The following is a 12,216-nucleotide window of genomic DNA, read 5'->3' on the forward strand; positions in this document are numbered from 1 at the left end:
AGCACTATTTGAAGGATGTTGGCTTGTTTAAGAAAGTCAGAGAGAAAGCAAAGGTTACAGGTTGCAGACGGACAGACACGATCTGGTTATCTCCTTCTTATCAGTCACCAGCTCCTATTAGGATGTTCCATGTGGTTCCAGGACATTACCCATTTCCTCCTCTGTATTTCAAAGCCTCTAGGTCCCCCTCCCTCCCTCAGACTAATTCACTCCAGATGAGCACAATGGGACATTTGATTTAGTGTGCAAAGACACATGTATACAGCTGTGTCAGCCTGCCTCAAACAGCTGGCGTAGAGCTTCAGTACAACTTTAATCATGCATTTGTTTATGTAATTAAGATGAAAAAAATGGCACCAAGGACCGTGTTGTATTGTCCTCAGCTGCAGACCTATCAGATGTTTCAGTGTGATGTAGGTCCTGTCTTTGTTGTAGCTCACACTGCTCGCAAATGCTCATGGTTTAATGATATGCAGGTGATACAAATCATGTGCAAACTGCAGAAGGTCTTCCAAGAGTGTGTCAACACGCATGACAGCTCTCCTAGTGAATATATTTCTGTTGAATATGTATTTTGGATCCCGGACAAGAAGCTCAAATGACCTGTTGCAAAGGCCTTAAGTCTGATTTTGTAACCAACATGTAGTTCAATGTTTTATCAGCTTTAATATGATGTTCAAAATTTGAGACAGAAAAGGGAAACAAATGGAGGGAACATGGGCTATAAGAGTGCAGAGGACACCTCTCATTTTTGTTATGTAGCTGTCAAGCACTGATGCTTGTATTTGCAGCTTGGTGGCCTCTTAAGCTCCCAGCAGGGTGCGATCTGGGCATCAAGGGGTATCATATATATACAGTATGTCTGGGAATGTTGATCTGAAAAGCACAAGGGTTTGTCTTACACACTTTCTATTCACTGTTCCAGGTCTCCTTTGTGGCTCCATGCGGGGAATATCCAAGCTTTTTGTCCTTTGGCAGGCTCAGTGGTGCACTACAACATAAATGACTGTAATTTCACAACCACAAGATAATGTATTCTTACCAACAGAGGATGGTCTCAAAGTGCTCAGACAGTTGCATAGGCAGCTAATTTGGGATAGATGCACAATATCCCTTTGAAGTTGTGCCTTAGTGCTAGTGCACAGAAATTCCCCCTTAGAAAACAGCACAAAACAGCTTTTCGGTAGATCACTGTTTTAGTTGCTGAAGGGTAGAGTAAGGCTGCATTTGATTAAGTGGAAGGCTGATTCATTAACAAAACAGGGTGTGCAGGAGGAAGTCTAAGTACAAAGTGTGGTAAGAAAGTGGTCCAGGTCACCTTGCCAGAATCATACTTGTATATTCCATTTCAAATTACTGTATTGTTTTCTTCCTTGACAGACTGAACCTTGTGTTTGGATGCATTCAGTGTTTCCTCAGAAGCTTTTTCTCCAGTTTTTATTCATAGATAAGGTGATGCTCACTGCGAGAGGTGAAAAGTATTGGCCAAGCCAGTGCAGAGACCGAGAAACACAGTCAGTGTCTTTGCCACTGCAGTGTTTCAGAGATGGCAGAGATTATGGGAGGATAACACTGCACAACATGGCCGCCCCAAACCAGATCAAAGCAAAGACAATCAAAGCCAGAGTGAAAGCTACAGCAGTAAGCTCTTTTAAATGTCTGCCTCCCCCGCCCCAACTGAGCAAGAGTGTTACCCTCAACTCAACTGTTTCCATCCCCAGTCTTTCCACTTCTGGGACCGACATAAGCCCCTTTTGCATGAATACTGGACAGCAAGTAGGCCGGACATAAATCCTTCAAAGCAATGTAAACAGCGCAGTAAATGACCTACGATAATATTAAACCTGAGCCGTCGTGCTGTGAAGCCTATGTAATGCCAGGACTGATAAGACATGACACTGGTCATAATCATTTATGGTGCTGGGTTTAGGCCATATAAGATCACTGTGACAAACGACTTGTCATGACTCATGTATGGTTTTACATGAAAGGGCGTAACCACAGAGCTCGCACACCGCGTGGTCATAGCAGAGTCGAAGTTCTGACCCACTTTCTCACATAGGTTACCATGCAGGCAGTAGAAATCCAATGACACCCCACCCCTCGTCTCAGAAGTCAAACCTGCTTGACTTTTCAGCCTTTCACCTTTGACCCCCTTGACTGCCCATATGTTTTTAGATTGATGAATGCATTTTTTCTACCTCCCAGACAGCTACTGGTTTCAGTTCATTTCAGTATGGTATGAAAATGGACTTCAGAGACTTGCTTGAAAAGGGTAATCCATCATAATGGACATTTAGTCATCTTTATTCTTAGTCAAGGTTATGTTAATGGTTGCATGGTAATGCACTTGAAAGGCTTGTATTGTTTTAATATGTTTTCAAGAGCTGATAGCAAACTCCAACAACCAGATCTTGCCTGGATGTCAGCAGCTTAACACTTATTGTTTTAGTGCACGAAGCGAAGCGAATTAAAATGACACTGAACATTTCATGTTGAAGTTTTAGAAGTAAAAAAACACTTCAGCTCGTAGCTTGTGGACGTTTTTAGTTCACTGTTTTAGTTTTCTATCCCACAACAGTACTTTATGGTTGAGTCCCACTGCTCTCATCAGCCCCACTAAATAAACTCGTAAGCAGCTGTTTACAGCGAAGACCTCAGACATTTTCACTGAATAGTGATTGCCAGAACAGAGCTGAAGTAAACTAGCACTGGGGAATACATTTGAGCACCTAGTAAGCTAAAAATACAAATATGTTTCACAGCAGTTTGTTGCTAAAAGGTGACTCACATCTGTCCGGTCTCCAGGAACTCCAGTTGGATGTCCATGTTGCTCTGTGTCTACTTGATTTGTAAGTAGGATATTGTCTGCTAACATGTTAGTATAAAATATGATAGGCAGACATTTTCCCAGGGCTGTAATTGCATGGGAGTCCCTCTGTACCCTGGTGGTCATAAATCATCTCATGCTGCTTTTACATGTTTAAACCAACAGTTGTTTTCTCAGTTTTCACTCCCTTTATTTACAGACTTATAACAGAACCAATACATTTTAGCTTGACATGCCACATATCGTTACTTTCAGGATAAGTTAGACTCTTCAGAACTGCCTCAGTTTGGATGGGAGGTGTATTATAGGGCAGTGTTTAGCTCAAATCATTCAATGCAATTTAAATTTGTTGGCCTGTATGTTCATAGGTTTTTGACACATCGCAAATATCTGTATATGAATTGAGCCACATTGAGACTTGGTGATGTCAAAAAAGAACTACGCTAATATTAAGTTTAATTTTATTATTCCCCTTTGGTGAGTTTTTCTTTTGTTACTATTGACTGTTTTAACTGTTTGACTGTTTAACTATTGTAAACTATTTTGTATTAGCCAACAAATAGATATTGATATAGGCAAAATGTTTGTCTTCTAGATGTATATCAGAAATTCCTAGAAGCACTTGAATGCACCACCTGGAAAAGCAATCTGTAGTTTCAGCTGTTTTACCATATCATATTACTATTAACTCAATAATTCATGGATAATGTCTAAAGAAATTAGCTGGAGACAAGTTTGAAATCTCTGCAAGTTAAATTGCAATTTCACCATTGACACTAAAAAGAAAACTGTGGCTTCCAAGAAGGCATGAAAAACACATTAATCACTTGAAAAAGCTGTTATGCTTTAGGAAATGTTAGGCAGTAGCTTAGAATATACAGTTTATGGTGAATAGGCAGTGTGCAAAAACACAGGTTACAATATCCACAGACTGCTGTTTCAGATGTTTGATTTGAGGACAGAGGTGACAGGTAGAGCACAGGTGAAGCATTTCCCAGGGGCAGGTTTACTTCAGGGACCATAGATCAAATGTTTCAGTGGACCTGCAGCAGTGGGGGACAAACCTGTATCAATTAGGAGCATCATAATGATTACGACTGAGATCAAACACCCGACCTGGCACTGCTTGTCAATTCCACAGACAGCAGCTTTTGGAGTGCCTATAATGTCTGTGAGAGCAAGGATGAGCATGCTGAGGGGAACTCTCATTTTGATGATGTTTCATCAATTCGTTTGAAGCTATTTTTTTTTTTTAGTTCCTTTTTTCTTTTTGGCTGCGCACATGCTTGGTTTCCAAAAGCCTTCAGTCTTGGTGACTCATAGAAATATTTTGCTGTCCTACATGTCCTTGAATCTGGATAAAAGCTAGCTGACAGCTCTTCATGGTGTTACCAGACATTCTGCGGTATATAAATGTACAATTCAATCAAGCCGAGCTACAGGTTAAGTGGTTTGCTGGCTGGTTTGTGTAGAAGCTTCCAGAGATAGGTCAAATTGAAAATGACTGTATAGATAATAGCAGTCTTATCAGGTTCATCTTGGGAAAGTTTTTTACTTAACCTTTCCTCGGTTTTTATTCTCAGTGACACGTGACTATGACTATTAATCATATCGATAGAGTTTCTACTTTGGTGAAAGTTTAGTTCAGTTTATGAGTTTTGTATTGTTTTCCCACTCCTTAGTTTTCTGAGATGGTTTGGCATCAACACAGCAGACTGTGGTTGTGTGTTTCAAGCAAATAACACGACTGCTGCCTCTGCTCTAAATATTTAGCCATTGCAAACCTTCAGTTCATGCACTGTGTCTGCTTTAATAAGATGTGACTGCGTCTGGATTTAGACTCCTTTCACGTTATTACAGTTTTCAAATAGCTCTAAATTTTGACTTGGACATGAGAGACAGTTTTGGCCTTAGGTACCAGTGTTCAGCAGGGAATGGCCTTGTTAAATAGTTTAAAATCAGAGCTAAGGAATCTGTACAGCCTTCTTACACATACTCCTCAAGACATTGCTGATTCCAGGAGGACCTTTTTGATCTTTCAGTATTCATCTTGACTCTAACTTTCCCTTTCATAAATGTTGGAGTGGTATTCTCCTCACCTCGGTTTTTTTTAAACTCTCCTGATAGTTCTGCTTCCTATGTTTGACATTTTTTTGTAGCCCTGGTCTGCCTGCTACACTCGTAATTAAGACCAAGCATTATTAGACCAGAATCATATGAAAAGCTCATAAAGCACAGCTGAATTCAGTATGCCAGGGGCCAGCTCAGTTACAGACTTAATTCATATTCCCTTTGTTCATCTCCAATCTCACAGAGGCCTTCAGGCAGCTGAAGGGCTGGTGGGTCTAGTGACAATATAACAGGTATTAAATAGACCATTTCCAGTGTCACCATGTGGTAACTGAAGGCTTCAAAGAGCCAACAATCTGCTATGAAATTAAACCGGGGATCTGTCTAACCCACATGATATTATATATCTTCAGCGCTGCAATGTGAAATGTTGTGATGCAGACATTTAGCATGCCCACAACAGAGACCCCTAAACAACATTATTTTCTTGAAGATATTAGTCCTCTGTGGCAAACACGTGAAAGGGTTACGTTCACTCGTACTGTATATAAATCATGATGTGTTTCCTGAGTATGAAGCGTGGACTGGAGTGTGCTACATCATCTGTTTTGCTTTCTTTTTTGGCTCAAACCCTCTAATAGGCTGTTTCAAGTCTATTTCTGTAAACATGGCAGAAATTATGCTACCTAACCTTGCAAGTAAAACGATTCTGTTTGTAAAGCCTGTTTGGTATTCCAGTCATTCCCAGCTGAACCATCTGGTGGCGGTCTTTGCACTCTCCCTGTGGAACATTACTCTTAGTGATTTTGTTGTCCTATCACTTGCTACCTCATTAAAATGAGTGATGATAATAAATCCCACAGGCCACGTGCAATGAAATCATATTGATCTGCAAACAGACATGCATATCCTTATCATATGCATACATATCAATCCACAAACATATTGCAGAAGCGGTACGAACCTCTCAACTATTGAAATATTTCATTTCAAATTCCTTTTCACAGCCCAGCACCTTTGTAGGTGCTCAGTACATGCACACTATAGACACACATTGAAGGCTGGGTTTTCAGAATACAAACCAAAGAGGAATGTTTAATCAGCCAAGGTCACTGTGTGTTGCTATGCACTGTTGTTGAAGGAGGCTGTGGGAGAATAGAGGGAACATCTCTCATCTGTATTCGCTTCAGATGGCTAGTGTTAGTAGGATCATGCAGATATGGGATTTTTCTCCCAGAATTAAAACCCAAATGTCATGCTACCAGACACACACATCGGCACCACAGTAAAATATTATTTATAGCTCTGCAGTCAGCATAACTAATGCCTCACACTCAGCAATCAGTCACTGTGAACAATGCAAAAATAGTCTTCAATTTGAACTTGGTAGGCAATAATCCACTTCCAGCCATGTACAAGAATTTATCTGACCCCCTAAGTCTGCTCACACTCACTCACATACACACACACACACACACACACACACTTGGACGTTAAACATTAAACGATTTCACAGAAAGCAACAACAAAGTGCTGTTTCTGTGATTTTAATCTCACTGTGGCCTCTGTTATTTCTGGATGTTAGTGTGAAAGTCAAAAAACGTTGGGAAAAGGGACTTTTACTTTTACCGCACATTGCATAAATATAGTGGGCTATAGATTTCAACAAATCTCTCAGTTTAAACATCTTATCGTCCCTGATGTTGAATGCACAGAGAACACGCTACCTATTGAATGTAAATGTAACATGTAATGTTAGACATAAATAATAAATGCAATTAATCAATAATTTCATACCATGGTGAAAAATCAGAGCATTCCCACTATATATCAAAATGCCTGTAGGCCTATAGAAATACAGACACACATAGATAAGATGTTCGGTTACATATCAGAAGCTTTTCTCACTAAGATTTTTTAATGCATTTCTCCTCCTTAAATGCAGTTATGATACATTCATGTTTGCAGAGCATCACTGTATCTGCAGATAAATTTGACAATATGACATGTTCATACATTTTGTTATGTGGCAGAAATCCCTGATCCATTCTGAAGTGGCAATTGACTGAGATACAGATACAGAGCTGCCGAGAGCCTTTCCGCTATTTTACATAGAGAACAGAGGCTTTGAAGTCCCCCAATGAATTGTGATGCAATAACTGTGTCTCAACAGAAGAAATAACATCAACACATCGCAGGTACAAGCAATGCAACAATATGACAACTGTGTTTCATGAGATATTTGATTATGCTAATGCTCCAAACAAAACAAGGCCATGGTATGAATATAGACACCAAAGAGCAGTTTAATATGTCTGTTCTTTCGCTCTGAGCTAGGAGATACAATAATTATTCCTGGGATTTCTACTTTACAAAAGAGGACAAATATCCTGTCTTTTCACCTGATAATACCCCAGCTTCCTTTAAAACCACTGATGGGATAACACAAGTGGTAAGCTATATGAAGCTATATGGTAAGCTATATATTCTGCCCTACAAAGGTAGAGAGCAGTGCCTGCATGAGCAGTGAAGTTTAGAGAAAATTACTTAATGCTGGCTTGAAAACTGGCGACATATCCAGTAGAAAGGTTGTAATGTCTTCATTTTATGTCCTCTTGGGCTCATTACCTTTTCCTGCTCTACCTTTAGATAACTTTAACAGAGTGCAGCTGGGAAACACAGCATCTACAAAAAAGCTTTCTTGTCCATTTCAACTAGTTTCATAAAATTAACTTCTTTTTTTTTTTTATTAATTACACTTCATAGCTTATGTGAATTAAATTAATTTAAAAAACTACACAAATAACCAAGTTCATAAAACATAGCCTACATTTTTTCAATTAAAGCATCAGGTAGCAAATTGAGCTTGAGCTAGCCGTGGCTAACCCATCAGCTAGCTTTCACCCATAGCACACTTTAGCTTTAGTTGTTGCCTTAACATTAATACAAGCTGTGGTTTGGTTTTTAACTCTGTCTTGTAGCTGTTTTCACTGAAATTACACATGTGTATGGTGTGTTTGTTTTTCATATAGTTAAACTGAGGGCAATACTGATGTGCTTTGGATTAGAACAGGCTAACTAATGCAATAGAGATGAGGGTGTTTATCATTTTAATGTTTGTCCTGACATTTTTGGCAAAGCACGCAGTTCTTTTGGGTAACCTGTGGGTGAAACCTTTTCGAGCCTGTGCCCATATTACTGCATTCCCTGTCCTGTCATTATAATTCCACACAACGGGAAAGTACTCTGAGCCCGTGCCAGCCACCTATACTTAGAGCGGAAGACATTAAATGGAGACATACCTGAAGTGACACAAACTTGGCAGGGCCAAAATAGTTTCCAGATAGTTAATTAACCTCAGTGACTGGTACAGCAGTCATGCGTGGCTGGTCATTCGCAACCTGTGTCGGGGTAAATACAACCAGTCATGTTGACATGTCACAGTACATACATGTCATGTGTACTGCCAGCCTTTACACTTTGTTTAGAGCTGAGCTCACGGGGTATTTTCATCAAGATAGGGAAAATAGTGCAGAGCCATAATGTTATGCAAACATACCAGAAGTCTCTCTGCCCATAATTAACTCAAATACTTTGTAAAATGGTATTTATGTAGACTGGTGATACAACGTATGCTTTTTGTTCATTTTAGATAATCATAATAAATAGGTCTATATATCATTTGGACATAGAGGATCAGTTCAACCAAATGTGAAAGTCTTCACCTTCCTGGAGCGATATCTAGCCATGGAGTTATTTTTGGTTTTACTTTTCCATTTCTGCACCACAAATCCTGATGTGGATCAGGATTTGTGGTGCTTCTAGCCTTAAAAAATACATATGAAATATTAAAAAGCAGTGTATCACTTTTCAGAAACAGTGTCCAATTACTCTAGATAATCCACAAACCTCACTGTGAAAAGTTTACATTTTTAATATCTACATGTTTGAATACCACCAGAGGCAGGAGAGAAAATATGTTTTTATTTATTATTTTTGTAAAAATAAAACATTTACCAATCCATTTAGAAAGTATCCCATAATCTTGTTATCCTGAAATTAGAGTTGAGACAATAAATCGATTATCTGAATTGTCAGACTACAGATTTATTAATCTGCAACATTTTTGTTAATCGACTAATAGTAACTCAAAAATGCCAAAAAGTTGTCCGGCTCTAGCCACTTAAATGTGAATATGTACTGGTCTTCTTAGTCTTCCATGACACTAAACTGGATATCTTTGGGTGTTGGTAAGCTGATCGGACAAAATGTAGACATTTAAACGTGTCAATTTGGGTTCTGGGAAATATTGCTGAACTTTTTCACTAATTTCTGACAATTCATAGATCAAACAATGAATTAATTAATTAAGAAAAGAACTGGCATATTAATTGCTAATGAAAGTAAGTGCATACTGTATTGCAGTCCTATTTGAGATACTTTATTGGCGAGTGAGTGACTACAGTATTACATTACTCAGTTCAGGTAGGTAGTGAAAGCCATCATGATGTTTGAAGTATTTCTCTGGTTTGCGGCATGAAGTCCAGATGTCACTCCGCTGTGATTTTATGGAGAGAATATGTGAAGCCAGGAGGTGGCAGCCCAAAGTAACTATTAAGACCACAGCGCGACATAGACATTCATGTGGATCATTTCCATGTTTCCCACAGCCATCGCACATATAGCTACATCTCGACAAGATTTTAAAAAACTATAGCTTTTAAATTTCATTTTTAAAGCTTTATGTCTCCGAATCAAACCATCGAGTGGATTGCGAGTGAAACATCTGGTGCCTAAGACCTCACAGCTCCTCAGAAAAGAGATTGCATGTGTCAGAAAAATGGATATAAAGTTGTTGGAATCAACCTCGAACTGAAATGAGGGAATGGTGACACTTGCATGGCTGCGATTACACAAATAAATAGAAAACAGGTGGAATCTGCATGCACTCACTGGAGAGACTCAATTTAACCAGTGTTCTTTTTTTTGCAGTGATCTTTCTCAAGTTTTTGTGGGTAAAAAATCCATCTTTTTTGCTTGTGTACAAAGAATTCACACATGCTTTCTCAGCCTCTCTGGCTCCATGTAGCTTTTCTCATACCACGCTCATCCTCTTAGTTCAAACGCTGAGGATTGAGACCTTTCTGTCTGGACCTGGAACAAGGCCAGTTACATCAGTGGAAAGTTCAGAACACAGCTCTGTTCAGCTCCTCACATAGATGCCTAAAGACTTTTGTCCAGACAAACAAAATGAAAGCACTATTTTGTAGCAATTTGTTGAGCAAACCTTGTCAGTTTGAAAAGGTATATTAGCATGATATTGATGCCAAAAACAATCATGGGAGACACATTGGATATTCCAACTTCTCTACTTCTCTCCCATATAAGCTCTACAAACGTCATACGCCCATGTCCATTGCCTGACGTGTCCCTGTCAAATTGCACCCTGATATTTTGTTTTAACAGAGCTGAGGTGATTTAAGAAACCCTAACAGAAGAAGACATGCGGTTTGTATTCTCATGGCTGTCTCAGCTTAAATGTCTCCAGATTCTTTATGGAAGGGATTGTAGGGGGTGATTTGCTGACGTTATTTACATGGAGAAGGTTTTGCAGCCTCCCAGTTGGCCAGAACATCAGGATTTTGGAATTTTTTGGCAGTGACCTACATCTGGATTTCTGCACTAGAGGGTGCCCCACCCCCTGACAGCCTCTTGCAGAGCCACAAGCCTCATTGCTCTCTCTTTCTCTGAGTTACACTGCAACACTGAAAGGCTACATTCACAGCAGCATGTTGTGAGTGTAACCCTTCAATGTTTCCTGTCACACCTACCAGAGCAGAGTCCATTTAAGTCCTAAATCAACACTTCCTCACTGTGTATCTGTTACAAATGTGAAGCAAAGGAGAAAGAGACAGGAAGCGTCCTTCGTGCCGTATTCTCCATGCTGTATGTGGAACAGTATGTGGAGCACCCAATCTGGTTTTCATCCTCAGTGCCCCACCCTGGCTGAAATACAATGGATTGGGAGCAGGTCTGTGACTTTTAACTCACTCTGCAGATTCTATACTCTGCAGCCAGTCTGGCCAATCTGCAGCCCAGAAAAATCCCTTGATGTGTCGGCCAAAGCAGCTTTGAATCCAATCATAAGGCCATAGGTTCCCTTGTAATAGTACATCCATGTTCTTTCACTTAGACACAGGGGAATTGCGTTTATGGTCAGCAATGTGGAAAAAGACAGATTGATTTTAGCCATGAATTGCGGTTCCCAAAGTGATGTATTGCAAGACGCAGATAGTTTAGTAAACCTTCTCAATAGTTAATCAGGGAACTCCCAAGTGCATTTTGGCTGGAAAACAGTTAAAATCTCATTTTTTTTGTTGTCAGTTGTTGAAATTTTACCATAATTCTAATATACAGGCGATTGGCAAACCGCCTGTAGTATGTAATCAAATCTATATTTGTCTTTGTTTCTTCAAGTCTGTTACTGAGGCACAGTTTTCCATAACAGAACAAGAATGGACGCTTTAATTAAAGAAAGCTGGGGTGAATGAGAGAATGACTAGGTCAGCCTTTGAAAGCCAAGTTGTTCATCCGTCAAACTTTGAACCGCTGTTCAACAGACTTAAGTGTCACCGCAGTGGGTTTTGAATGATTTTCTTGTTGTAGCCACCGTACAAACAAAGGCACCCCTGTAGATTTATGTCTCATCCCTCTCTCTCATATTGGACTCTGAGGGCTTTAAGGCTGTAATTAAATTCCAATCCCCACTCTCACTTCTCCACTGACTGTCCCTGTCTCTGTGGGAGGCTGAGAAGCTGGGTTTACCGCCTGTTGTGGTTTGTTTGAAAGATCCAGAGTTCTCTGGAAACCCCAGCCATTACGATAGAATTCACACATGTGGTGCAGAGAGAGAGAGAGAGAGAGAGAAAGAAAAGGCTTGTGCTCATGCACAGACGCAGGACTGGTGGGACATCCGGTCTGGTTGAGCATTTGAGACATGTGTGTGTGTTTCACCCACATCGCCATCTCTCCCTGTGAACTGCAGGATTTAAGCCTTCACACGTCAAAGTCAGGGATTGCCATTTCCAACATGATGCTATTTCATGCATATGATAGCGCTTTTGGGGTGTTAAGATGCCTATATGAATAACTCCATCATTGTACCTATCAAAGCTTTTCCTTACCAGACGGCCACCCACTGCCAAAGCACAGATTGCTGGCATCGGCCCATAGCAGGGCCAACAAACTGGAATCAGCTGCAGCAGCAGGCTGTCAGTTGGGACTCCTGACAGCGATATGAGGGGCTAGACTGAGCA

At 40.1% G+C, this 12,216-nt stretch overlaps 1 protein-coding gene across 1 annotated transcript in view; it reads left to right on the forward strand.

Moving 5' to 3' along the window:
* wrnip1 (WRN helicase interacting protein 1) overlaps positions 1–11,042 on the forward strand; it is a 64,806-nt gene extending 53,764 nt beyond the window's left edge. The window contains exon 8 of the transcript XR_011585463.1: positions 11,030–11,042. The gene's annotated coding sequence lies outside the window, so the exon portion shown is untranslated. The remainder of the gene's footprint in view (positions 1–11,029) is intronic.
* Positions 11,043–12,216: the final 1,174 nt, after the last annotated feature.

The sequence above is a fragment of the Pempheris klunzingeri genome, chromosome 15 (genome assembly GCF_042242105.1).
Source record: "Pempheris klunzingeri isolate RE-2024b chromosome 15, fPemKlu1.hap1, whole genome shotgun sequence".
NCBI lineage: Eukaryota > Metazoa > Chordata > Actinopteri > Acropomatiformes > Pempheridae > Pempheris > Pempheris klunzingeri.